General features: G+C 35.2%; 1 pseudogene; it reads left to right on the top strand.

Annotated features, from left to right (window-relative positions):
* Nucleotides 1-509: 509 nt before the first annotated feature.
* Nucleotides 510-7,207, top strand: LOC133199950 (proton-coupled folate transporter-like; annotated as a pseudogene).
* Nucleotides 7,208-25,757: the final 18,550 nt, after the last annotated feature.

Raw genomic sequence — 25,757 nt, 5'->3', positions numbered from 1 at the left:
TCTTTTACGGAGTACATTCTCATGGACTATAAATCTTTTCGAAAGATCTTGAAACAAAAAATCGTCCGGCGGAAAAATAATAAAAATAATAATAAACAGAACAATTTCAATAGGTCTTTCCACAGAAAGGTGGAAAGACCTAATTAATTCAGAAACAGCTACACGCATACTCAAAAATCCTCAAAATTCTTCATAAATGTTTTACTGATTCTTCCTACCCATCTGCTTTTACAATGAAAAATCCTCATAGTAATTTTTGTTGGGGGGGGGGGGTTAGCTAGAAAGATGCTTTAAAAGTAAATCTAATTTACATTCTTAACTTACGATTGATCGTTGGAGAGCCTAATCTTACTTAAACCCACTGACTAAACGAACGATGACGACTTTTAAAAGAAACAAAAATATTCCTGTACATGTAAATTTATTTATATTCATATGTAGAGATTTTGATACATTGCAGATAATAGGAGACAATGATAAGCAATAATAATAACAAAACCACAACGAATATGGAGGACTCTTCAACTTGTGACAGCAATTCTGAAGAATTATCGGGAAGAAAATATCTGATAGGACCAATCACATTCATGCATTTGTTTGGTTTTTCCATATTTATCGCCACATCTACTCTTTACTACCCGTATATTGTTGGAAAATCCTTATTTTCAAACTCTTCTATGGAGAATGGAGAGAGTTCGGTGTGCAGTAGCAATATAAATGCGTCAGAAACAGAGCATAGTAAAATCATACAATCCGAGGTGGCCATGTTTCTGATGTACCTTGCTGTTTGTGAGGGGATTCCTTGTATTCTTTCAAACTTGCTCTTTGGAAGTATTAGCGATCGTGTTGGAAGAAAAAAGATGTTAATAACTCCATTTATAGGACTGCTATTTGCGGAAGTTTTAATGATTATATTTATGTATTTTGAGTTCAAGCTATACTACCTTTTGATACCTATGATATTACACGGTTTCAGTGGAGAGACGTTTGCAAATATACAGTTCGCATTATCCTACACGTCTGATATCACAGGAAACAACAATAGAACAGTCGCCATGGGTTTTATGGAAATTTCCATCGGCATGGGACTTTTAGTAGGAGGCGTAGTAGCTGGTTATGTTATTCGGGATGGAGGATACTTACGGTCAATAATAACGGCTTTTCCAATAACATTAAGCAATATAATTTTAATATGCTTACTTCCCGAAACACGTAAAAGTAATATCAATGAACCATGGCACTGCATGAATGTTTTAAGATCGTTCCATAAATCCCTCCAATTCTATTACTCGAAAAATTATTCTGGAATGCGTTTGAAATACAACATTTGTATTTTTATCTATATAATAGGAAGCATGACTATAATAGGCAGGAATCAAACGAAGTACTTTACATTATTAGTCCACCATTTTGTCTCAGTACCGTTAACGTAGGATGGTTTCACGCCATCCGAGGAGTGATGCAGCACGGAATATCAATGATTCTTGTACGGGTTTTCGTGATATGCTTGAGGGAAGAAACTATTGCAGTGTTAGGAGCTGTTTCAGGGACCATCAGTTTTATTGCGGAGGGGCTCACTAGTTCAACTGTTGTTTTGTTTTTAAGTAAGTTGTTAAAGATGATCTTGGACAAAAGTGGAGAAATTGTTCCATTTTTTTTTCTCCAAACTAATTCAAAACTCTTGCATACGTACATGTAACACCTTAAGCACTTTTGAGCACAAAGGTATTTTGGTATCTACTACCTTTGTTATCCAGACGTTAAACAACAAACAAACAAACTACCTTTGTTAGGTTTAACGGTTGAAAAAAATGTCCATGGGAAAATTGGATCACGATACTGTTTACTAAATAGGTAGGAGAAAATGTTGAAATATGAGGTTTATGTTGAAGCATTAATTAAAATCTTTCATCGAAAAGCAAAATCCTTTCATATAACATAAAATCTGTCCCAAATACGCTTTTTCAATTTCACTTAAATCATGGTTTTAGGGGGCATGACGATTTAAAATTTACCTAAGGGGTTAAAAAAATCACCTTAAAATCTTCACAACTCAAGAATCTGTCAAAATAGTTTGAAAGTCTCATTAGGTTGAGAATAATACCGTTGATTTCATACTAGCGGCATTGGCCACTCTTGTGCAGATTAGAATATGACAGTCAGAGAATGTAACTAAAAGGTATGCCTATTACTTTTCTTCGAAAATTTCATTAAGAATCCCATACAATATTTTAAGAAACTAAAAGAAATGAATTTAAATTTTATCACTTCAGCTCCGGTGATTGGACTGGGAATGAATCTTTGAATTGTCATGATGAGGTCTATCATGTCTAGAGAGACTCCGAACGAAAGTCAAGGTAAATAAAAATAACAAAGACAGCTGATGTTAATTTCAAATGTCCAGTAAAAATGGGGAAACGATTGCTATAGCTGTAATATCTGGGGGTTTTTTGGTTTTATAAAACCACTTTACTCTTACATGTACAGGAGTAACTACTCCTGCACATGTTCGTTTCTCGCCTAATTTCTTTCCATTTTTGGTAAAAATTGTACAGCTTAACAGCTATTAAAATTTCATATAAGTAGGAACAATGCCTCATTCGATTCTGACGTAAGTAAACCAAGACAACATAGATGAAGAAAATTTTGCCTTTTGGTTAAAAGACTGAATTAAAATTTCATCTGCTGTGGCATGTATTTTTTAAAGTAGTGTCTATTGGAAATTTAATTACCCGACCATCCAATTTTCAGCAACATTTCAAGTTGTACGTGCAGTTTTCTTTAAGTTTTGACACCGTTCACGGTAGCTCAGTCGGTAGAGCGCTCGCTCCGTGATCGGGAGGTCGTGAGTTCGAATCTCGGCCGCGACAGACCTAAGTCGATAAAAAATAGGTAGCAACTGTTCCTTCGCCATGCGCTCGGCACTTTGGAGTGAAAGTTGCGGGTCTTTCGGATGAGACCTTAAAAACCGAGGCCCCGTGTCACGGCAGGCGTTGGCACGATAAAGATCCCTCACTGCTCAATGGCCCTGAGTGCCGAGTAAAGGTCAAAATTTGAAGCCCTTCACCGGTATATGGTGACGTCTCTATATGAGTGAAAAATTCTCGAATGGGACGTAAAAACAATATACAATCAATCAATTTAAGTTTTGACAATGTATCTGAATACATGAATTTAATCAGCCTTGGAGCTGTGCATTTTTTCTCAACAGGTCTTCAAACAAACTGTTGGAATTTGGATGGGATCTATTTCTATTCCTTGATAAGCAACCAGTTTTTATATTCCTATGAAGCAGAATTTATTCCACAACTTTATACATGAGACAAAGAAAACACTTGCTGTGGTGTTCATTTCGATATTCAATTATATCGGCGACGCTTTAGGAATTAAGAATAGTTTCTTCCATTTATATGTCGACTCGATATATCCCAGTGAACTTCAAATAATAGATACCACAGAGTCTGCTCCATCTGTTCCATATTTTGACGTTTTACTGACTTTTGACGATGAAGGACAACTAATTTGTATGACGAACAAGATCACTTCAGCTTTTTCATCATCAATTTTTCTTATTTATGTAATACTAAGCTATCACCTTCATATGGACTGGAGTTAAGATTTTCGTCTCCAAACTTATTCGATACACAAAAGCATACTCTGAGTATGATCAATTTTTAACCGACGCAGGCTACTAAAAGATAAGTTGATGTTACAGGGATTTCAACCTCGTTTAAAGTCAGTATTTCCTAAATATTGTAGTCGTTTGTTTGTTTGTATGTTATTTAACGTCCCTCTCGAGAATTTTTCACTCATATGGAGACGCCACCACTTGCCGGTGGAGAGCTGCAAATTTTGTCCTATATTCGGCACTTACGGCCATTGAGCAGTGAGGGATCTTTTTCGTGCCAGCACCTACTGCGACACGGGACCTCGGTTTATACGGTCTCATCCGAAGGACCGATCTCCTCGTCCCACAGTGGGATTCGAACCCGCGACGTAAGGATCAACTCCTTACATCGCGACTCTAGAGCAACGCTCTAACCACTGCGCCTCGCAGGCGACTTGTAGTCGTTATAATGACCTTGTTAACAAATAAAATCTATGAATGGGTCGTGTGTTGGCTTACATGTTTCATACCGATTGTTAGGTCCTTGTTTTTGTATACAAATTTGTTCCGTCTTCCTGATCAATACATAGGGCTAACGGCGGGTGTGATCGATAACAAAGGATGCTTACTTAACCTAGGCACTTGATCCCATTTCTGGAATTTCGGGGGGGGGGGGGGGGGTCTATGCCCTGTTTACAAATTTTTATTGTTTGTAGATTTTTTTTTTGAGATCGATCACTTCGTTAACTTCATGAAATATATGGAGATAACGAACAGTATTCAAGCTCAAAAGTCCATTAATCAATACAAAATAGGAGCAGAGCAAACACGGACCTCCAAACATCAGAGGTGGGATCAGGTGCCATGGAGGAGTGAGCATCCCCTGCCGACCGGTCACACCCGCCGTGTGCTCCTTGTCATGATCGGGAAATAACAGAAAAATCCGTCGACAATTCAATTTGTAAATAATGGCCTAACAATTAGTGTGAAAAACGTCAATCAGCATTTGATTCAATGATAAATTGTATTTGATGACAAGGTCATTGTATCGACCATAGAACTTACGAAATGATGACTTTAAACGAGACAGCTGATATTCTTTTTTCATCAACTTATTTGTCAATAATTTACCTCGTTTTAGAAATTGTACATACGAAGAGCATGCTCTTGCGTATCGAATCAACTGAGAGATATATACCCCGTATGCAGGTGATGAAGGTATATTGCTGCATAAGTAAGGGAAGTTGACGATTGAAAAGTTAAAGTCATCACGTTTATCATAAAGCTTGGTTGTTAGATTACCATTAACGTCTTTTTCAAGTAAAGTATCCAAATATGAAACATGTGTCAGACTCTGTGGTATCTTTTATCTCAAGTTCACAAGGATATATCGTATCGACGTGAGAATGGAAATAGCCATTGTTAATTGACAATACGTCGTCGATATATGTAAATGTCGAGTTGAAGGCCACAGCAAGTGTTTTCTTCTTTTCACGTACAAGATTTTGGACAAATTCTGCTTCATATGAATACAAAAAAAGGTTTGCTAATAACGGGGCGCAATTGGTACCCATGGAAATTCCAATAGATTGTTGGAAGACCTGGTCTCCAAAAACCACATAGATATTGTCAATCAGAAACTCAAGCATCTTTTTGATGTCAACTTCAGAGTACTTGTGTGAACAATCAGAATGTTTTTTGACAAAATAATTTTGCAAATGACTAATGACAAAGCAAGTATATTTACGAGGTCCATTTTTATTGAAAAAGCAGCTGTCAATGATATCAAAAAGCCTGGACTTTAATTTATCGTGGGAATGGTTGTGTACAAAGTTGAAAAGTCGTAAGTTTTTAAGCTGTTGATTTTGGTAAAATCTTGTGATTTCAAATTTTCCAAAAGTTCCTTGGAATTTTTAAGTATCCACATCTGATTTACACCACTTCTCGAATATATTGTTGCACAGCACTCTTGAAGTTTCTCCTTCACCACTGTTAATACCTTAGTGAGGAGTAAAGATAGAGGCTTGGTTGAACATTTACTGGAACCCGCTATGTATCTTTGTTTGTAAGGATTTTTATGAAGATTCGGAATCCAATATAAATATGGTAATTCAAATTCATTTTGGTTGTTTGGAATATTAAAAATATTCAAAACTGACATATGATTTTGAAGAATTTCTTCCTTAGAAAGGGAACTATGAGTATAAGTTGGATTACCACTTGTAGAATTAAATCCAAGTTCCTCTAAAATACATTTAATATAATGAGCCTTACAAACAAAGACAATGTTGTTACCTGCTTTGTCAGCAGGGACCAGTACGTACTGATCATGTAATCTATCTAATTCTTTTTTCACTTCTGGATTATTGAATGCAGAAGGATAGATGGTTTTCATATTGCCTCTCAATCTTTTAATGCGCGATTTTAACATACCTCTTATACATTTAATCCATTCTGACAAAGTGTCAAGGTCTTCCTTTTCATGTCTGGTCCATCGCCTGGCGTAGTCCTCTACAGAATCCATAATATTTATGAAATTCCGACGCCAGTTGAAGGATCTGGGTTCCCTAAATTTAGGACCTTTTAAAATTAGTGATCTAAGGTCCTCATTATTAACTATATTCACGTCGTTAACTTCATCTTTTTCATTAGTGACAAATTATTGTGCGAAAAACGAGGTCTACATATTTTGGCCAACACAATAGTTCTCACTTTGTAAAGGAAGATACTGCATGAAGCCTGTGTATGAAACTAGTCCGTTTATTTCGATTTTTTTTCTTTTCAATTCTGGCTTTATTCATCACATTCAAAGAAACATAAAAAAATTCACAATACAAATATTCTCTGTAACTGAGATTCAAACCAAAGCATATTTGTTTTCTTCAAATGAGGACCCATAGTACATGATGATAATATTACAAAGTAAGTTCTGAATTGGTCTCAAAATGTTTCGACAAAGAAAAAAAAACAAGTATCAAACTTTTTGGTATATTATTCTCTGGTTGCACGTACATTGTGTTACAATGATTATACTGAAGAATTCTTGTCACCTATTTTGGTATTGCAGGTGCCCTTTTTGGTGGATTGGCTGCTGTACAAACTGCATGCACCTTCTTTGGTTCACTGATCTTCAGCGCTCTATACAGGAACACGGTTTCCTATTTCCAGGGAACTTTCTTCCTTTTGATCGCTGCGATGTTTTTCATTACATTGGTTCTTTCCCTGTAGGTATGCTGAGAAATAACCCCAAGATACTTTCTGATCTGTAATTTGTAATGCAGCAACACGGTTAATTAAAAGTAGAAGTACGAATTTTGGTTACTTTAATTTTATCCTTGGCAGTCAGGATTGGGTTTATACAAATTGCACTTCTGAGCATACAAGTTTTCTAATTAATGTTATAAATATTTCAGATTAACTTACATATTGGATACTATTCACTTGCAAATATATATAGATATATATAGATTTAAATTGCAACGTTAGTTATGTTGTTGGTTTTTTTTTTTCAGAAGTTTAACTTTCATTCCGAAGTTCCGGCGGATCGAGTACGACCTTGAAGTAAAGGAAAACAAGACTGAATTAAATGAAAAAGTTTAAATACAAATGTAACTGCATTCATTGACATGATGATCAAAAATTTGAAAATGTGTAGAACTATTAATTTGCATTCCTAATTTATGCTCACTGGAAAATCGTGTAAAATCTAGAAAATATTTTACAAACGAAGTTTGGGGTATATATAGAAATCACCTTATCCGTTCTGTGCAAACGTGTCCGGTCCATATTTTTCTTACAGAGGAAAATTAGAAACTAGAAGTTCGCACAAAGATTTTTCGTATGACCTGGGGGTGTGTCATGACCTTGATCCAAGGTAATTTGGGCAAATTCAAGGTCACTGAAAGAAACAGTACATAATTCGTGTTAGATCCGTATCTTTTTATGGATAAACTTGGTGAGTTCCCATTTTAGATCAAGATTTCTTATGATCTGAGGGTGAGTCATGATTTTGACCCAAGGTCATTTGGGCAAGTTCAAGATCAATGACAGAAAGAGTTCATAATTTGTGTCCGGTTCATATCTTTCGTATGGATAAACTTGTTGGAGATTGCTTATGACCTGAAGGTGTGTCATGATCTTCACCTATAGTTACTGCTTGCATAAAAAAAAAAATCAATAATGCATGTATACTTTCCAGTAGAGAAATACTTGAATTTTTTTTCATTGTAATAAAAAACAATGTTATTATTGGTAATGATGTTCTATTCGGCTGGGCCTTAGTTTCATTAATGAAAAAATATAATGAGAATAACCGGTAAATTTTCATGTTTAAACAAATTGAGAACACTTTTAGATCCATCAAAAACTTGCATTAGTGACTTGATACCTTCTCTGAAAAACCCTGCGGGAGTATTTGTCCATTTTAGACAGTTCTAGTTGGCTTATCAAAATAGTCTCGTTTTAATAAAAAAAAATCTTTATTTACCACGTTGCTTTTGAAGGAAAATATTCATGTACCCAGCCGAAATGTTAACAAATTCAAATCTCGTACTTTTGCTATGTATTCTTTGCTAATGCATGTTGTTATCAACAATAGCCTCTTTCTGAAACACCCCGTGGGGACCCGGGATCACAAGAAAAGTTCTCTGGCACCCCCTTGCATGTCGTAAGAGGCAAAGAAAAAAAAGGGTAACTGTTGACCGTGGGTTGCGACCCCTGTTGATGGAGAAGGGGATCCTGGTGCTGGGTGTAATGCACTTGATACGACCAACACTCCATTTTGGCTCCATATTCATCTAGACGGGAGGTCAAGTTTGGCCCGACTTCATTAATCGGCTAGTCACTCCGGGTTGATTTTATCTAACGCGATAACATTGATGCATTTGCAAACTCGTTGTTATTATCTGTCTTTCTTTATGTTCACATCTTAGGTTTGACGCGGCTTGGCGAGCGAGAATCGAACCCGGGCCTGCCGTTCCCTTCGTGACCGGGTTCCCGTAAACATAGCTAGTGACTGTTCCTTCGCCAAGCGCCCGGCACTAGGAGTGAAAGTCACGGGTCTTTTGGATGAGACCTTAAACAACGAGGTCCCGTGTCACGGTAGACGTTGGCACGATAACAACCCTCACTGCTTAATGGCCCTGAGTACCGAGTATAGATCTAAATTTGAAGCCCCTCAGCGGTATATAGTGAAGTCTCTATATGAGTGAGAAATTCTCGAATGGGACGTAAAACAACAAACAATCAACCAATCTCTTTTGTAATTTTCCAATACGGTCATGTTTCCTTGATTATATATATTAATTGGAACCGTATATGATCAAAATACATGAATACACCTATATATGTATGCGTGTGTGAATACGCATTTTTTTTATGAAAGTGATTTGAATGCCATTTTCGTGTATACTCACGCGTAGAAATATATACGGAGAGAGGGCGGAGATTTTGATTGCCTAAAAATCTGTTTTTAAAAAATTAAATTGGAAAAATGTCGTCCTGTTTTTATTGAAAATAAGACGTAAACAAATTTTATTTATTCACTGCAATATTTAAACACTAAAATTGAATGTTTAAATCCATTCATTTTTTAACTTAAATTACCTGAGCCGAAGGCTCAAGTGAGCTTTTCTGATCAAAGAGGTCCGGAGTCCATCTGTTATATGTAAACTTTTCAGGGTTAGGGTTTTGACTTCTTCTCAAGAACTTTCAACCAAACTTGCCACAAAGCAATGACATTTGTTCTTTGAAGAAGTCGCACTTGTCCAGGTTAGCTCGTATACCAAACTTTTTCTTATCCTTCTAAAATTGCATCTAGATTTGCAAGGTGTACTGAACAGTTTTTCCGCTTATGATCATTTCCTCGAAGACACATGATGTGAATGGTATTCCCTGTAACACTTGGTCCATGGCACGTTGTCAGATAGATGCGGCAGCAGCTACACCAAACTGTAGGCGTGTGTACTATTACAACAACTAGAAGTCTCTGTCGAGACTGTAGCTCTACTGGTTTGTACTTATAACAAAGGAAGAGAAAAGTAGCACTTGGACTTGAAACTTTGCAACAGCAATAAATAAAAAATAATCCTTGTTTTACTCTCTTTTTGTTGCAAGATGAATTGCAATCAGACTAAAACTGTAGGAAGAGTAGCCTTTAAAAAGAATTTTAGAGAAATTTTGATTCTAGTTACCATGGCAACATCATTCATCAAAATCAAAAAAAAAAATAACTATTACGTATCTCAGTGTAGTCTACTTGCATGCCATGTTATATTAAAATCAGACCAAACTGTAGGTAAGGTAATATTTTGTTTGTTGTTTAACGTCCCTCTCAAGAATTTTTCACTCATATGGAGACGCCACCACTTGCCGGTGGAGAGCTGCAAATTTTGACCTATGCTCGGCACTAAGGGCCATTGAGCTGCATTTGAGCAGTAAGAGATCTTTTTCGTGCCAGCACCTACTGCGACATGAGACCTTGGTTTATACGGTCTCATCCGAAGGACCGGTCTCCATGTCCCACAGTTGGAATTGAACCCGCATCATATGGATCAATTCCTTACTCTGCGACTCTAGAGCAAACGTTCTACCACTGCGCCACGCGAGTGACAAGTAATGTTTTGAAAGTATGTCAAAGAAATCTCAGCTTTTTTGTAACTTTCGCAACACTTCACCAAAATCAAAAATTGATAAACAGAGTTATGTATCTCAGTGTAATCTACTCGTGTGCCAAGTTATATTGAAATCAGACCAAAACTGTAGGAGGAGTAGAGTTTTGAAAGTATTTCACAGAAATTTCTACTTTTAGTAACCATGGCAACACCGTTCATGGAAATCACAAACCAATACACAGAATTATGAACCTTAGTGTAGTCTACTTCTGTGCCAAGTAATATTGAAATCAAACCAAAACTGTAGGTGGAGTAGCATTTGAAAGTATTTCACAGAAATTTATATTTTTAGTAACTATGGCAACACCATTAATCGAAATCAAAAACCGATAAACAGAATTATGTATCTTAGTGTAGTAAAACTGTAGGAGGAGTAGTATTTTTAAAGTATTTCACAGAAATTTTTAGTAACCATGGCAACACCATTCATCGAAATCAAAAACCGATATACAGAATTATGTATCTCTGTGTAGTCTACTTCTGTGCCAATTTATATTGCAATCAGACCAAAACTGTAGAAGTAGCATTTTGAAAGTATTTCACAGAAATTTCTATTTTTAGTAACCATGGCAACACTGTTCATCGAAATCAAAAACTGATAAACAGAATTATGAATCTTAGTGTAGTGTACTTGTGTGCCAAATTATATTGAAATCAGACCAAAACTGTAGGAGGCGTAGCATTTTGAAAAATTGTTTACAGACAGACGGACGGACGACGGACAACTTGCTATCGCATAAGCTCTTCTGGTCTCTGACCAGTTGAGCTAAAAATTGCATAAAAATAAGAATGTAAAATATGTTTGGTGTATTGGCACTATGTAACACAATTGACGTTATGAAAACTATTATGATTAAATAATTAAATATACACAACTTATATTTTACAGGTGAAGGTTCGTTATATTTATCTTGTATTTATCACTATGTTTATACTACATAAATATTTACTTGTTGTCATTAATACCGTATTAATTATATCACTGATGGATCATCGACCCGAGGTGCTGGATGTAACACTTTTTCAACAGCGAGGTGTTCATGACATGACCAAGGGATGGACATTCCCGTGGGGAAATTGACGATTAATATAAAGCTCATATTCGGCTATCAAAAGCCAGACCATTATACACCACATAAGAAACATTGATATACCTCCCCTGTGCTGGCTAAAAACTTTCTGTTGGACTGATATTCCGAGACTCGATATCATATGCATAAATATATAAATATCTATCCATATATATTGGTTTGCTGGTTATCTGAACTGTTTGTTTGTTTGTACTAATTAAAAAACTTATATAACCCATCATTGAACGTTGTTGTGTTATATAACGTTCAATTTGGTGCCGTGTCCAGGACTGGATTGAAATTATTCCTTCCGAACGGGTTGCAGCGAACTTTTGGAACTTGGACTCTGCTCTTCCATACTGTAAGTATTTAGTCCTTCTGCCGTAACCTCTTTAAACCATGGCTGAACAAGAATTTATTTCTGCTTTAAAAGGGCTTTCATTAACAAGAGGCCCAGGGGCCACATCGCTCACCTGTGTCAAGAGCCATTACTTGTTAGAATTATGCATATACATATGCAAGAGCATGAAATTTACTGTAACCTGATTGCATATGAGTATCAAATTACTAAGAATGGCTTTCTTTTGAATTAAAGTGGGTAATGACTTTCCCAGTATCAATTTACTCACATTATTTTCAATCTCAGCATTAATACAGCACTTGTATTTTCAACTCTGAAATCTAATTTGCTAGCAATGTACTTAAACATTTCTTTTTTTTCTTATTTTTTTTTTTTTTTTTGGGGGGGGGGGGTGTTAGGTAAAATGGTTATAATACAAACATTGATGTTTTTTCACTTTAATGGGTACAAAATGTACAACACATTTTCACTTATATGTTTAAAAACACAACACAAATCACTTTAAAATACAACAAATATTTTGACAATTTATTAGAAAATTTGCAAAAATTATAATAAAAAATATAAAGAAAAATGTATACATTTTTACATTATCATTTAGAATTGATATATAAATGAAGATTGTCTGGGAATTCAATTTTAAAAGACTTCATCTGATATACACAGCTTCAGTTTTAAAAAAAGCAAAACCTTCAAGATAATAACATTAAATGTAGATGCTTCATATTTTGAACATTTGTGAAGAAGTGATTTTTGATGTTATCATTTGAAACATACAAAACACATATCAAAGTTGTCACTTAATTTCAAATCTTTCCTATCTATATACATAGCACAACGAAAGCGAAAAATGGAAAGATTACAAAGTGAATGGATATATATAATTGTAAACTGACTCAGATTTTCAGTATCAAGTATTATTTTGAATAACTACATACAATTTACCTGCATGAATCAGAGTATCAAAACTCAACTTGTTCATTTTGGAATCAACATAAACTAGTTATAAATATATGCTTCCTTCATAGTGAGAATACGTTTACAACATTCTTAAAGAGCTGGATGGTCATTGCCATAATTTTAGATTATTAAATGTTCTGCAAGAGCTCTGTGTAAAAATATAGGAAATGGCCGTAAATTAAATATGTTTTATTATTATCATATGTGTAGTATTTCTTTATCAAATAATAATTTGAAGATGGAAAATCAAGTTTCATATATTTAGGTGGATTTGTTTGGTAATTCGTTGACCACCTAGCCTGCTTAAGGCACCAACTATTTTAATATCTACAATACAGAGGCAGGATTATACAGTATTTATACAGACGTATGATAAGTATATTGACAATGATATTGCTTCTGCACAAGAAAAAATTTAAAATATTCATGTTAATGATAATATACTCTGTACTCCAGAAATTTAAATTGTTCTGTAGAGCCTTAATGACATAGGACATACAATCATATAAATCAGCTAACAGACAATATCTCTCTACAAACAATTCTCCATGAACAATCACAATTTACTTCATGAAACTAAAGATTACTGTACTGTACATATATTTCAGACACCAATTACTTGATGTAAGTGTACATTTCCACTAGAAAATGAATCGTTATTTAGCAGCTAGAACTCGTTATTAAATTTCTTTTATGTTAAACATCATAAACTTGCAATTATCAACAAGTCATCTAATCTTTAAATATTCAATATAAAATATCCATTTTTAAAAAATATTACAATATATGATATTCATGCATCAGTAAGGATAGGAATCTTAAACAGTAAGTATGTAAGTTCACAAACATGATTACAATGATCACACTTTATCACAAAAGTGATTGATGGTATTTTGTTTAAGGGAGCCGACTGGGGTTTTATTGTGTGAAAACTACTATAGAGAAACTCTTTAATTTTATACTATATGTACCTTACATTGACTTCAGTATATATGCCAAGTAAAGTGAAAATCTACCGTCTGGTTATTTTTTAGGGACCATCTCAAAATACAGGTACATTTACTATAGGATTATATAGGAAAATACCATTTTTTCGCACTTTGGAGAAAATTATACAAATACTACTATAGACTTTTTGCTCAAATTACATCATTTGATGGATAATACTATATTGTACATTTTGGGCAAGAAACACCAAATTCTACCGTCTGGTTTCCAGATGGGGCATCTCAAAATGTCAAAATTCAAGATATTTTCCTGTTTTTTTATGGAGTACAACAAAACATGACATATACCACAGATTTACATAAAAAATAATAAAAATGATTGTTAGATTCTCAATTTCCTATATTTAAAATTTCAAGAGCATATATTTTATACTTTTTATTTTATGGCATAATTAATGACCCCGCTTAAAGAACTCCGGTTATTCATAACGTCAAAAACACACTATCACTACGTCTGTCTACTCATCATTTCAAAAATCGTTTAAAAATCAGTTATTTAAAAACGTAATTAAATTTTTTAACCTAAGAATTCCTAAATTTGTTAATTTTTATAAATTATGTAAAAATAGTTGCTTTCAAAGAGTAAATACGCTTTATTTTACTATGCTGCGCGAAGTATTGCGCAATGAAAACCCCAGTCGGCCCCCTTAACATTTAACAACAAAAATGACACACATTGAATATTTAATAAAGTTGAATACTGTAAACCAATTACTATACACATTTTACATTGTGAATTTCCAGTTAAAAATTAGTCCATGACAAATAAAACTCATGAACCCGTTCCTTGTTTTAAAAAACAACTGTTTTGTGATCATTAGTTAGTTGTCTACAATTTTTTGGCTATTTCTCGCATATGTATAAAAGTTGGTTTACAGTATACATATACCTAAAACAAAAATAATATTATTTTACAGCAAGTAACTGGTGCCCATACGATAACCAATATGCCAAATGTCACTAGGTGACACTGGCACATTGGTAGGTGGGAGAGGGGACAAGATGAAGTATCTCCCCCAAATAAATACTCTTGTGTCCCTTATATCAGATTTATAAAGTACAGTGCACAATTTTGTGGTCCGACGAATATGCCTCAATTATTTGTATTGGAAATCTCCAATAATGATCAATTTTCTCTCTGTATCTACAAAAGGTTTTAGGTGCATCATAAATTCACGTTCAAAATCTTTAAAAGGACATGCTGGGAACTTGTAGAAAACAACTACCTGCACTTCTCCAAACTCTCTGAAATTTATTAAAGCTATGATGAACTCGAGGAAATTGTTGCTGAATTTTGAGATACATGTCATCAAATGGTCTTGTTTAACATATAATGCTGTTCCATGATGAGGACGATTGCTCTCACTTCTCTCTTCATGATTAAACAAATTCAAGTAACCTTGCATCACAAAATTCTGTTCATCATTGATGGCTAATCTTGTTTCTGAAAAACCAATAACATCAGATGCTACAACATTGGGTTCATGTTTGTTTGTGAAGTGATCTTGCATTATTGAACATAATTTTTTGTTTATTCTGCTCTGCCTTGTACAACGGAAGATTGATTGATTGATTGATTGTATATTGTTTTACGTCCCATTCGAGAATTTTTCACTCATATAGAGACGTCACCATATACCGGTGAAGGGCTTCAAATTTTGACCTTTACTCGGCACTCAGGGCCATTGAGCAGTGAGGGATCTTTATCGTGCCAACGCCTGCCGTGACACGGGGCCTCGGTTTTTAAGGTCTCATCCGAAGGACCCGCAACTTTCACTTCAAAGTGCCGAGCGCATGGCGAAGGAACAGTTGCTACCTATTTTTTATCGACTTAGGTCTGTCGCGGCAGAGATTCGAACTCACGACCTCCCGATCACGGAGCGAGCGCTCTACCGACTGAGCTACCGTGAACGGTGTACAACGGAAGATAACACAGGTTTAGAAGTGCTTCCTTCCTCATTCTTTCCATTTCTTGTAGAACTTTTTCATCCACAGCTAATGCTTGCTCATTAAAATTCAGAATATGCAATTTGTCAACAGATCTAACTCTACTAAGAGCCACATAATGAATGTGTGGTGTTTTCCTAATCCTTGACTGAGACAAATCTACTACAATTTCATCAACAGTACATCCCTGGGCCTTATGGATTGTCTTACCAGCAGCTGGTCTTAAAGGAAACTGTATTCTTTGATATGTAGTTTAATTATAAACAAAAGATCGTTGACAATCAAATATTGGTGTCCAGTCATTCTCGATATTTTCATGGAAAAGGTGTCTGTATTTCTGTCGAGCAACTCTCCCTACTGCAGAATCCAAAAACTTCACCCACACTATACTTGGCCTTGACACACCTGGCAATCTGTTTTCAACAAGAAATACGGTACATGCTGAACCATTTGTCAAGCCATCAGTAACATCAATATTAACTGTAATGTCATATATCATTCCAATGGCTAGAGTTAGTCTTGTCATGAGGTTTGCAATTTTGCTTACATCATCTTGATTTTGCAATGATCTGAGTAGTCGGTCTTTCACAGACTTACTGTGGTCTTGGAGAACACTGTCAACAGCTCTTACAATGACTTTTTCACCAGGAAGTTGCTCTATAAGTTTGTTGTTATATTCATCTACTTTAACATTCATTGTGAAAAGGTGAGGAGCATTGTGTGGATAATTAGGGCTATTTTCTGCAATTATGCACTTCTGAACTACATCCAAGTCCTCAGTAGTCATCTCATTGTGGCGAAGACGGTTCAAAAGCTGTGCAAAAGCTAAATCATCCTTTTGTCGCATTGCCTCATCTAACTCAAATAAGGTGAAGTTTTCTTTCCAAAGATTACATGCAAGTGCTTGGGCATTTTGATTTAAATCCTGAAAAATCCAACCATCCATGATTGGTTTAAGTTGAAAGAAATTTCCAACAGCAATAATACTAATGTCTCCAAAGGGCCTCTTCAAACCAGTAAGAAGCTGAAGACTACCATTGATAAATTCCAATTTTGCACTGCCAACCATTGAAATTTCATCTATGATGACAACTGATAAATTTCGATGTGTTCAATTCATCACAATGCATGTTTTGCTGCCTTTGGTTAATTTTCTGGTGAAATGCAGAAGCAATTGTTTGACCACCAATGTTAAATGCAGCTTAACCAGTGTATGCACAAAGAAGAATTCGTATATCATCTGGATTTTCACCCTCCTTAGCACATAAATATCGATGTAAAGCTTGATAAAGTGCTCTTATTAACGCCGACTTCCCAACACCTGCACCTCCTGACAGATATGCATAAATAGGTTTCTTTTTACATTTGATCCATTGTATAACATGATTAAAGAATTCACGTTGCTTCAAATTTAGACTGGCCACAAGCTTTAAATACTCATCATCAGATAATCTAACAGAACTCTGCTCATTCAGTTCTTGTTGATGGAATTCCAACATCACTTCCTATATCATACTCTCTCTGTTCAATTGGTCTTTCAGGATTAAAGTGAACAAATATTTAAGATTCAACATTTCCTTCATATTCATCATCTGCTTCAGTTTGTTGAGCACCAGGAGCTAATTCATCATATGCTTCAGTCAAATCATCTTGCACCATCTGTTCTGCCTGCTCAAGCACATCAGCATTGTGTTCATACTCTTTGATTTTCTGAGCTAAGAAAAAAAATTTTCTAGTTAAATGACTGCTCAAAGCTCTGCTGTCCACACAGAATATCAGAACATTCATTTCGCCATGCAGTGAACAGCATTAGTTTTTCTCTGTAGTAATTTTCTTGGTCTGTCTTTAAACTATAGCGCACATATCTTATAACTCTTGGTGTTTTTCTGCGCTTGATTTTGATTCCATTTCTCAACACAACTAATGTGCTGTCATCTTTAAATTCACCCTCAGTATCAGATCCACTTTCTTCATTTTCTGACTAGTGCCTCTCATCATCATTAGTTTCCATTTTTGACTGCTCACTTATATTTTCTTTTGGGAAAACTACATCTATCTGTGAGACATAGTCAGCTAAACACCAGTTTTCAAGTTGTTTTGGACGTTTTGCATATCTTTTGATTATGTTACTGCATTCTATATCTGTGGAGTTAGCATTCAACTTTTCAAGTTCTGAATCAGGTTTGACAAGTATTACACGGTCCCAAATTGGAGATGTGTTAATGACATGACATCTCTTGATGCCTTTGTAAGTGGCATTTGCAAAACCAGATATGCTGCTTCTTGTGCACCAACTTCAACACTGTTAAGAAATTGATTTCCAATGTGTCTAACTTGCCTCTTAATGTCAAGATTGCCCTCTCTTGCTTCTTTTGCGGCTCTACTCAGAGGATCACTCATACCCCTTTGGGATTTACTTATGTACGAGACAATGTACATTGCACAAGCATATGGTTCCAAGACATACTGAATGTCAATGTTAGCTGCCCATGCATGAAGAAGAGTACTGTTGTAAGCATTCACTCTAAGGTCACAGGGTTTACGCTTTAGAAATACTTTGGGTCCTCTCAAGGAACTTCTGATGCATTTGATATAATCATCTTCAGATAGTTGTAGTACATCCTTCAAGAACTCTTGAAAACTGAAGCTTTCATCACATCCATTTTTAAAGTCATTCATTTTGTCTTGCATAGCTTTATGCATCTTCTTGTATTTCTCAACTTCACTGTCCAACGGTTCTAATATCATTGTAGCTTGGAGTGGTGGAAGTGGAAATCCAAATCTACAAACAGCCTTTCCTCGTTTTTTGCATGTTTGTGAGTGTTTATGCACCTGTAATTCTAGCATATTGTCTTCTGCATTCCTTTCACATTTTAAGTAGCTATCAACAAATGCAACAATTTCCTTGTTATCATTTTCCAAGTATTTTGGAGCATTTTCAATCCAAACAATCATGTGAACATGTGGTGATCCCCTTTGTTGAAATTCAACCCTATAGAAGTCATGTACCTTGCCAATAGGATGATGATCACTTTTAAGCACAGTATTCAAAAAAGTTCGAAAACGATGATCAAAATACCTTGTACATGTAATTGGGTCTTTCTGAACTTTGATTTTTCAGTCCAGGTCATGCTCTCAATTTCAGGATCTTTGTACTCTCTGTCATCGTTTAAAACTCCTAGTGCCCTTATCAGATCATTCCATCGTGTATCTGCAGCAGAAAAGGACATAAACCAAGTTGGTAGACCAAGCTGTCGTATCATTGCAAAAACATCTTTCTTCCTTGTTTCAAGATAAGGAGGAGAATTTCTCAATTGTTTGAATACATAAAACCCCTCATTGTGTCTAACAATGTCGTTAATTTGATCAGGATTTCGTATTTCATTTGCAGTAAAGGTTTTCCCCTTTGTTTTGCACTTCCTAGGAGCTAAATTGTATTTGTCTGTTACCTGTTTTAGTTGAATCTTTTTCAATTTGAAAAACAAGTTTGGTACCGACTGTGCAGCACGTCTATCAACACTTCGTAATTCCCACTTGGCAATATCAGCATATGAAACGGGTACTTCAACACTTCGTAATTCCCACTTGGCAATATCAGCATATGAAACGGGTACTTGACGCTGATTGTTTTCAACTCTTCCTTTACCACAAAATATTTTTGGAAATGACAAATATTCAGCCATTTGATCTTGATACAAACTAAGTGGACGTTGTCCCTCTCCTGGAGCAAATGTGAAGATCTGATTCATATCATATGAGTCACTGTCTACACCCAAGCTCACTAATAAGCAGCATTTGTTGTTCCAGTTGTTTTTCCGAGTCTATCAACAAAAACCTATTGGGATTGATATTGCAGTAGAAAGTTTTCACCACCAGTGTACTAAAAAATATACAGTCCTTTTCCGCAATGTTTATTTATCCTGCAAATTCAGAGTCAATGTATAGAAATTTAAATGTTCGTTACTGTCGCCGTTGCGGAAATCATAAAAATACGTCTACAACTTATGAAAATAGCGGCATATATTTTGCTTATTATCGTCAATAAAGTTTCATACGATGTTTAATTTATTTAAATTGTAAACAATATGTAGCCATGAGTGCCCATATTTAATATATTGATAGTAGAAGATGTGTCGTCGGTTTGAAAAGAATTGAAAAATGTCCGTTACAATGGATTTGAAATGCAGGTACATCATCTAATGAGAATAGTTTTATATTTTTCTTGTGTGTCTAATAAACGTAAAACTATCCTACATGTGTACAAAATTTAACATTTTCTCATAGATTACAGGCTATTCTAGCAATACCAAAGTTAATACTACATATTACCGTTAATTAGATTAAAGTCAAATGTTCGTTACTATAATTTCTGGAACCTTCTAATCTATCGATTGTGCATATGTTGACGGTCTAAGTAATGAACTTCAAACTAAACAAGAATTAAAAAATAAAAAAAGGAAACAGTCTAAATATTAGAAACATACAGCAAAAAACTAATGTGACAAAAATGTTCGTTATTAAAATGTTCGTTACGTTAATGCAAGAAGTGTTACAAAACCGTGTAAATTCTGTCGGGTTCAATATGCTACGTTTTCGACTATAGAGCACGTGGTCCCTAAAGTATCCGAGGCGCCATATTGCAATTTCAAAATCTGTATTTACTGTGTGATACATTTTTGAAAGCTGAATGAAGTGAGTATTCTTTTATTACTATGAATTATAGTATCCCTAACTAAATTATACCACTTTAGGTGTTGAAAATGCGCTGTGCAGGTTCTAATTGAATGGAAATTTTCAAAGAAAATAATAAACTATGTATGATCCGTAACCCATGCACCATTAATCAAATAGAAATGTTCGTTACTTTTGGTAACGAACATTTTACTATGTTTGAACGCTGATAGAATTTGGAATACTTACAAAATATTCTGCTTTTTAATGTAATCCCCCTTTTCTTTAAATGCTTATTTCTAAATTTATGTTGCATATTCGGTGCAATGAATAGAATTTAAAATCGATCAATTTGAAATCTTCATAGATTTTTATTTTCATCTTTCCGAAATTAACCACGATACATTTTGAGCAAAGAGATATTATGGCTCTCTTTTTTTATTTCAAAATATACTACATAATGTAATTGTTTTCAATATATTAATTGTTTCTGGGAAAATCTTAACGAACTTTTGCATAGCACTTAATCTATGCGGTAACGAACATTTTATTCATTACAGATTTCAATTATGGGCAAATGTAGAGCTGAAATTCAGAAAGCCTACCGCGAGCGACTGAAACAGAAGGATAACGAAGGGTATCTTGCAAAGGAGAGAGCAAGAAGGCGTGCTTGTTATGTTCCAAGTGCACAGCTCAGCAGAAAGAAACTTAAGGAAAGAAACGAGAAAAACAGGGAGAGACTTCGGCGTTTCTATGAGAAAAAGAGGCGCGAAAGAGAAATAGACGGTGAGAACACTAATCATGACACAAGCGGATATGAAACAGCAGAATCCGGGCTGTTACAGGTGCAGTTCCAATTTCCAAATAGAAAAAAGGGTCCACAGAAGCGTTGGAAAGAAGATTTAATCAAAGCTAGAGAAAGGATAAGAGAGCTGGAAAAGCAAAACAAAGAAACAAAGAGGAAGAACAAGTCATTACAAAGAAGATTCCAAAGAATCAAGCACAAGATTTCTAGTTCAGGGAATTTGACACCCAGGAAAGAAGTTCAGAATCTCATGAAAGCTGCAAAATTAAGTGAGGAACAGAAGAATGCTGTAAAGAAACCTCTTTTACTCGCATCAGTAATAGCAAAGGAGATCGATGTAACAAAAAGAAATGTAAGGAGAACTGAGATGAAGGCGGTGTACAGTGTAGTCAGTGGTAAAATTGTCAAAAAATACAGATGCTTAACATCCTTGGCAGCAAAGGCTGGTCTGGACAGAAACCGCATGTCTAAAGTAAAAACGAAATCTTTGTCCACAGCTCGCTACACACGCCGCAACAAAAAGAGAATGTTTGAGAGAAAAGTAACAGAATTTATGGAGAGGGAAGACAATAGCAGAGCTCAGCCGGGCAAGAACGATGTGAAGAAAACAGACAATGGAGAGAAAGCACAAACACGGGTACTCACGGATTACTTAGAGAATCTTTACAAAAAGTTCAAGTCCGAGAACCCTGAGATGAAGATTTCTCTCACAACATTCAAACGGATAAGACCAAAGAACATTCTCTTAATGGCACTTATAAGCCGTAATACATGTCTCTGCACCAAGCATCAGAATATGGCACTTACAGCAAAAGCGCTGAAAGCAGCAGGATTGAACATTCCCTTAATCCAGAACATATGGTAAAAGAAAACGTTGCAGTTAAAGCAAAAGAACATTTTGCAGAGAATGATGTCGTAAAAGTGAATCAGTGGAAAAGAGTGGAAGTAGAGGAAAAAGGAAAAAAGAAATATGTTACAAAAATCATGAAGCAGTCTTTTGAGAACATAAAATCGTTCCTAGACTTCCTGAATAAGCAAACGGAAGACTTTAAAGGTCATGTAAGTCGCGTGTCAACCCAGTATGAACAGATACACGCCCTTAAAGGAAATCTACCTCAGCATAATGTAGTCATTCAGATGGACTTCGCCGAAAACTACACCTGTAAGTCACTGGAGGAAGTTCAGAGCGCATATTTTAATCAGACGTGCGTTACCTTACACCCCATGGTCGTGTATTACCCTAATTCAGAAAATACCATCGAACACAAAAGTATCATCGTTGTCTCTGATGAAATGGGCCATAATTCAACCACAGTTTTAACCTTTATTGACAAAATTATGCCAATAATTAAAAACATAGACCCTGACGTATCGACCATTCATTATTGGACAGACAGCCCGACAAGTCAATATAGAAATAAGACTATAATCGACTTTGTTGCAAACCACAAGAGTACCCATGGGATGAACGCACGATGGAACTATTTTGAGTCCGGCCATGAGAAGGGGCCGTGTGATGATCTTGGAGGCACGGTGAAAAGACTGGCGGATGAAGCAATGAGGAGTGGGAAAGTGATGATACAAGATGCCAAAGCTTTCTATGATTGGGCAAAATCTTCTAGCATGAAAAACGTCACTTTCATCTTCGTGGAGTCAGCGGAATGTGAAAAAAAGAAAGATGAATTAAATGCATATCAGTCAGAGATCAGAGCGGTGAAAGGTACAATGAAATTACATGCAGTAGTTGGTCTCGGAAACTCCTGTGTGAAGATAAAGGATGTAAGTTGTTACTGTGACGAATGCTTGTCCGGTAATATTTGCAGTGGTTGGAATGAAGCAGCAACTCGAACAGTTGCAAATGAGAACAATGCCCTTGAAGAAATCGTTTCCCCTACTGGTGACAGCAATGTCAAGTTGAATATAGGAGATTTTGTTGCAGCATATTATGATGTGGAGTGGTACGTTGGAAAGGTTGTCGACAAGGATGATGATGATGGAGAGTTCGAGATCTCTTTTATGGAGAAGAGAAAGGAGTTGTACAGGTGGCCGGGGAAACCTGACGTACTATGGGTATCAGCAGACAAAATCATCTGTATTATTGATGAACCTATTCCAACTGGGAAGTATGGTAGACTTCACAAGCTGTCAAATGAGAGCCAAAGCAAAATAGCCGAAAACATCAAGTGACTGTCATTTTGAAATGTTCGTTACGTCAATTCTATGACTTTCATATGTTCAATATTTTGAGTAACAAGTTCAATATAAAATTGTTTCACTTCGATGACTTCCAAATACTGTGATTACACGATGAACACTTAACAAACGTTGTTACTATAGAAAATTTATCGTTGCACTTGCATATTGAAATGTTCGTTACCATTTGTGTTCAATATCCATGATATGGAGTTTAATTTGTTGTTAAGAGATCAAAGCTGTCTAATTAGTTATAAATCTTATAAATCTAGCGTTCTGTATGTCTTTCAATCGCACAATCCTGTGAAAAAGCAGATGTTTTGAGGGAGATAAAATGTTCGTTACAATGAAATGTCCGTTACTTACGTTTTCTTTGTGAATTTATATTTACCCCTTTGAATCCTTGTACCTATTTTGTGTATATAGATAATATAAAGTCTACAAAAGTAATTTTAAAAGGTCAAAACTAGTAGTATGTCTTACCAAAACAACTGTTGTTCTAAAATCATTACGAAGTACTCTACATGTGTTTGAATATTAGAACGAGTCTTTTAATAATACAGTCCAAAAATATTACTTATCTACAATTCATGAGTTTGACTATAAAAGCAGAGCAATTTCTGAGTAATATTAAAAGCTGATGGATACCCAATATTCTCCTAAGTGAACAACAGATTTGAACTCGCTTATGAAATGTTCGTTACATTCGACACTAAACATGAAAAAGGAAAATTTGTGTTGAAATTGTCGACATAAACCCAAGAAATTATACCAAAGTGATGAAAAACATTCAAATTGTAGAAATGAATTACTTAAAACAAAATTCAACCCATATGATTTATTTTCAAAATTTTCAAAATTATGCATCTCCAAAATTTATAATTATGAATATGTTTGTTAAATTGATCACATATATGTTTCCGCTATTATTATCAACATTGTCTGGATATCTTGAAACAAATCTTTGGAAAGCTACATGTATTGTGTTATGAAATGTTTTTGCAAGCGAAAGGCTTTCTATTGTTAGTGATTTTGTACAGATGTGATGTTGCAAATAGGCTAATCGAATGTAACGTACATTTTTAAGCTTATTTTCATTTGTTCGGGACTGCATATATTCGATGAAATATCTTTTAAACCCTTTATTTCATGTAAAAGAAAATCTAGATTAAGATTCCATACATTGTTAGGCTTACCAGAAAGTCATCAAAACCAAATTTAAAGGCATTTATTTTTTCGCTATCTCGACATGCCAAATGCTGCTTATTAGTGAACTTGGGTGCTAGTAGTGTATCACAATTTCCATCCTTACCACTACTATCAACTTCACAGAATTCGTCAGAGTCCGATTCATCTGATTCGTCATGCATTGTTGAACCTTGATTGGTGTGGCCCTCTATAAACTCTCTCATTAATTCGCTTGCTGAATTGGTAACCTCATGGAACCAGCTGTCATCTATGCTTATATTTGAATTCTGATAAAATTCACTGTTTTTCATTAACCAATGTAAAGCAATCAAAACCTTTGTAGGTCGAATATTTTCATGACAATAAGATTGCTGAAAAGATAGTTTCCTTTTTAACTTCACAGGTATTGTGATATTTTCATCAAGTCTCCTGGGAAGACTATTAACTGTTGGTTGTATGTCAACTGGCACATTTTCAACATTTCCTTTTACAGAATACTGCCCTCCTCTTGGTAATTCTCTTATCTGCATGAAGGGAATTCTGAAGGATACAAGTCTTTCTTCCAATGGTAACAAATTTAATTCACTTGGTTTTTGAATCCATGTCATTCCATTTGCAAAAGAGAGTTTCGGAGTTCGACTTTCTTTTAAGCTTGAATTGCAAGTGTTGCATATCCATTCTTGCCCATTCACAGACTTTGTATTAGTAAAATACTTCCTTTTGATTTCAGCATCCAACAAAACATAATTGACATTTGAAACACTTTCATGAAACCATGTCTGTTGGCAACATGTGCATACAAACACAGGACCCAAACTTACATTGTTGTGAAAATTGTCAATACACTCTATTACATCAACTCCAAATTTATTTTTTCTGTTTCTTTGTTTTTCAGTTTCAATATACACCAAATTCCCCCGTGAGTGTGCTTTTGATTGTTTTGCAGCAATATTTTCTGATGATCTATACTCTTCATTTTTTTCTCTTTTCCTTCATCTTCAGTCTCTCTTTTTCTAACTTGTTAGGATTTTGTCTCATTTCCTTTTTCTTCATTAAATCTCTTGTTTGCTCATCATGTCTGTACTCTTCTTCTTGCCTTTTAATTTTCTTACTGTTCCTTTCCTTATCTTTAATCTCTGGGTCTTTTCGCTTGTTTCTCTTACTGTCCCTCTCTTTTTGTTTATACTCTGCATCCTGTCTCTTTCCTTATCTTTAAACTCTGGATCTTGTCTCTTGTTTCTCTTGCTGTCCCTTTCTTTTTCTTTATAGTCTGCATC

The sequence above is a fragment of the Saccostrea echinata genome, unplaced genomic scaffold (assembly GCF_033153115.1).
Source record: "Saccostrea echinata isolate AGI-Se365-2 ecotype Australia unplaced genomic scaffold, CSIRO_AGI_Sech_v1 ptg000036l, whole genome shotgun sequence".
Taxonomy (NCBI): Eukaryota; Metazoa; Mollusca; class Bivalvia; order Ostreida; family Ostreidae; genus Saccostrea; species Saccostrea echinata.
This window is presented reverse-complemented; position numbering and strand designations above follow the sequence as displayed.